Source organism: Podarcis filfolensis (genome assembly GCF_964270895.1).
Source record: "Podarcis filfolensis genome assembly, chromosome: 5".
In the NCBI taxonomy this organism is placed as follows: domain Eukaryota; kingdom Metazoa; phylum Chordata; class Lepidosauria; order Squamata; family Lacertidae; genus Podarcis; species Podarcis filfolensis.
The window spans coordinates 4,723,261-4,727,333 of NC_139608.1; the positions used below are offsets into that span (position 1 = coordinate 4,723,261).

Sequence of the window (4,073 nt, forward strand, 5' to 3'; positions counted from 1 at the left end):
TAACTACACAACCTTTAGAAGATATCTGAAGGCAGCCCTGTATAGGGAAGGTTCTTTTAAAAATGTTTAATGTTTTATTATGTTTTTTTATATATGTTGGAAGCTTCCCAGAGTGGCTGGGGCAACCCAGTCAGATGGATGGGGAATTAACAACAACAACAAACAACAACAACAACAACAATAATAATAATAAGGTAAAGGTAAAGTACCACTGACGGTTAAGTTCAGTCGCAAACGACTCTGGGGATGCAGCGCTCATCTCACTTTACTGGCTGAGGGAGCCAACATTTGTCCGCAGACAGTTTTTCCAGGTCATGTAACCAGCAAGACTAAGCCGCTTCTGGCGAAACCAGAGCAGCGCACGGAAACACTGTTTACCTTCCTGCTGAAGCGGTACCTATTTACAGTGGTACCTCAGGTTAAGTACTTAATTCGTTCCGGAGGTCCGTTCTTACCCTGAAACTGCTCTTAAACTGAAGCACCACTTTAGCTAATGGTGCCTCCTGCTGCCGCCGCACCGCCTGAGCGCAATTTCTGTTCTCATCCTGAAGCAAAGCTCTTAACCCGAGGTACTATTTCTGGGTTAGCGGAGTCTGTAACCTGAAGCGTCTGTAAGCTGAAGTGTATGTAACCCGAGGTACCACTGTATCTACTTGCACTTTGACGTGCTTTCGAACTGCTAGGTTGGCAGGAGCTGGGACTGAGCAACGGGAGCTCACCCCGTCGCGGGGATTCGAACCACCGACCTTCTGACCGGCAAGCCCTAGGCTCAGTGGTTTACACCACAGCGCCACCCACATCCCTTTTTAAAAATAGGATGTCCCTATTTTCATTGGAGAAATGTTGGAAGGCATCGTGCCATGCTAGAAGGGACACCTGCCTCATTTCTGTGTGTTCTGCTAAGCGCACGCAGGAGCGCAGCCAAGGGGTGAGGAATTGGCAGCCCTGCGCCTCCTTCACTTGCATTCCAGTTTTGCCACTTTAGCAGCAGCGGGAAGAGGCCGTGGCGCCAAAGCCCTGTGCTGATTCCAGAAGTTTTGCAAAGCGCGAAAAAGGCATGTCTGTGCTCCTTCGGGGAAAAGGCAGCATCCTGGCGACTCCCGCCCTGACGTAACTGATCATTTTAATTCCCACAAGCTGGATTTATTGAAGCGTTTTCGGTGACTCACAAGGATTGCTTTCAAAAGCTGAGCGGCGGCTGCACTCACTAGGACAAAAGGCAACAGCGGCTGGGGCAAGCAGCTCAGATGTCTTGTATTCTCCCCTCCTCCTGTGGTGTGGTTTGCACTGACAGCCTTCTTTCTGGTTATTCTTTTATAGTTCTGGGCCAAAGCACTTGGAATTAAGAGAAGCCCGGCGGAATTAAGGAATCCCTGCCAGCCCACAGACCCAGTGCGCAAGATGGGTAAGGTGATTTGTCGCTTTATTTTGAGCAGGCCACAATCTGCCGTTGTTAAGAGCATGCAAACTTTTAGAGCCGCACAGAATTCTTGGCCGCAGGTCGGCACAAGTGCCGGTGTTTCAGTTACACAGGATTCTTTGCAATGCCCCCCGGTCAGAAGCCCAGGGAAGGGGTGAGAAAATTCCCAGTCCTGGCTAGAATTTTGGTGCCAAGAGATCATGGAAAGTCTACTCACCCTGTAAAAAAACAATAAAGGGGTAGGGGGGATACCTTGGTGCTGGAACGCATGCCGTTTATGCTGAATGCCCCAAATTTGACATCTGGCATTCCTATTAAAAAAAATATCAGGTAGCAGAATATTATTGGCCCAAAAATGGAAACAAGAAGAACTACCAACGATGGAAGAATGGAGAATGAAATTAATGGACAATGCAGAACTTGACAAATTAACAGGAAGTATCCAAAACCAGCGGGACCAGAAGTTCACCGAGGACTGGAGTAAATTTACAGATTATCTGAAAAGTATTTGCGATGATCAGACGACGTTTGTAGGTTTGCAAGAAGCTCTGTGAAGAATTAATAGTAGAAATATTGTAAAAAATGAAAATGGAGATAGGATATGTTATTAATATAAGGCAATATTAAATTAGGAAATGCGTAAGAAGTGAATAAGACGGACTATCAGAGGAGCTGAGGGAAGTCCAATAAGAATGTATTTGTGATAAATTGTGTGATGTGTTTTATAATTTTGTATTGTAAAATTAATAAAAAATATTTATATGTATATATATCAGGTAGCATCAGGTGATGTGAAAGACCCTGGCAGTAGTGGGCAATTGTCTGGCCAGGTATAATACGGCAGCTTCCTGTGTTCATAAAATTTATACCTAATGAAAATTAAAAGTTTTCTCTTGAGCTGACATGTGTAAGGCATGAGAAACTGATAGAACAAACACCCCCATGTTTGTGGATTTGTGTGTGTGTGTTTGTATCAAAGTGGCAAGCCACAGACCTGCCACTTGCTGCTGCCTCCCTGTGACTGTGTTGTTTGATGGTGAGGCTGCCGCAGGGGCAACAACTGCCTGCTTTGTATAGGAAATTATTATATCCCTCTTGTGCCTGACACTACCTCCCCACCCCACCCCCCACACACTCAGTGCAAACATCCTTCACTTTCAGAACTTTGCAGGAAGCAAAGATAAGGGCTCCTTAGCCAAAGGGACGCGGGTGGTGCTGTGGGTTAAACCACAGAGCCTAGGACTTGCCGATCAGAAGGTCGGCGGTTCGAATCCCCGCGACGGGGTGAGCTCCCATTGCTCAGTCCCTGCTCCTGCCAACCTAGCAGTTCGAAAGCACGTCAAAGTGCAAGTAGATAAATAGGTACCACTCTGGTGTGAAGGTAAACGGTGTTTCCGTGTGCTGCTCTGGTTCGCCAGAAGCGGCTTAGTCATGCTGGCCACATGACCCAGAAGCTGTACGCCGGCTCCCTCAGCCAATAAAGCGAGATGAGCGCCGCAACCCCAGAGTCATCCAGGACTGGAGCTAATGCTCAGGGGTCCCTTTACCTTTAGGTGAAGGCAGCTGTAATGCGAAGTGGGAGATCGCAGCACACCTCTCAGTTGCAACGCAAGCTCAGCATCGTCCTAGCTATAACGGAGGAATGTGGACATAACTGGCCCACTCCCTTACCCCTTTCTCCATGCAGGCTCTCAACATTTTTGAACTAAAAATTAATAATGCTAAGTTCATAGGTATGTTTGTTGTCTTATTCCTTTAAAAAAAATGAAAAATGAAAATTTTTACGGTGCAAAATTGCTTTGGGTGTTTTATGGGCTACCCAATCAGCACTATGTATGCATAGCTTGGCTTTCCTTCAATTTTGCAGGACCATCAGAGGCATTGCTTTTCCTGTTTCCCAGAGTTCGGCCCGGGAAAGTTTTCCTTGAATCGAATGCAGTTAGGGATGAACTAATCTGTCGTTTTTCGTTCCTCTCGTTTTTCCAGTCCGACTCCGATTGCTGCACCGAGTGAATCAAACTTAAGAATACATACAAAATAGAGCAAGTGGAACAAGTGACTGACTTCTCTTTTGTTTGGCGTGAGGAAAGCTTTGGAGTTCAACAGAGCTCTTTCTCAGCAAGGGGTTTTGGGGGTGGGGCAGGTTTGATTCAATTCTCATTCAAAGGCGAACTTACCTCATCTGCATTTTCTGAATCTGCAAACCAAAACACAGCCGTTCTACGAAATCCACATATCTTTGATTTTTTGCAGTGCAGTTCTCCAGCTGACATAAAGGCATATGTACAAAAAGGGTAAATTGTGCACACACACACACAATTCACCTGTTAAGTTGTGGGTGAACATATCAGACGACGCAGCGATTCTTCAAACAGCTCTTGTTTATTCACAGGCCAGGACAGAACTGAACTGAAGGGCTCAGTCAGCCTGCTTATATAGAGCTCAACTACAAAGCAACAGTAACCACTTTCTGTAACTATCCAATCACTGAACGTCACTTTCAATTCCTTATTTGCATATGCGGACTTGAGTGAAAACTATCTACAGTATCCCCCTGCTGGCCCAGGGTGAGAACTTCAGTACATAACATCACCCATTAGTGAAAAGAATATACAATCATACCTTGGTACTTGTACATTTTGGCTCTCTTAAC

The 4,073-nt window shown here is 45.8% G+C and overlaps 1 long non-coding RNA gene across 2 annotated transcripts; it reads left to right on the forward strand.

The window, feature by feature from the left end:
• Window positions 1-1,087: 1,087 nt before the first annotated feature.
• Window positions 1,088-3,648, forward strand: LOC310762278. Of its 2 annotated transcripts, none has more exons than XR_014547915.1 (2): window positions 1,088-1,405; window positions 3,407-3,648. It is a non-coding gene; the product is annotated as an uncharacterized lncRNA (long non-coding RNA). The 2 variants fall into 2 exon arrangements; XR_014547916.1 differs by lacking the exon at window positions 3,407-3,648 and adding an exon at window positions 1,751-2,357.
• The last annotated feature ends 425 nt before the right edge of the window (window positions 3,649-4,073 follow it).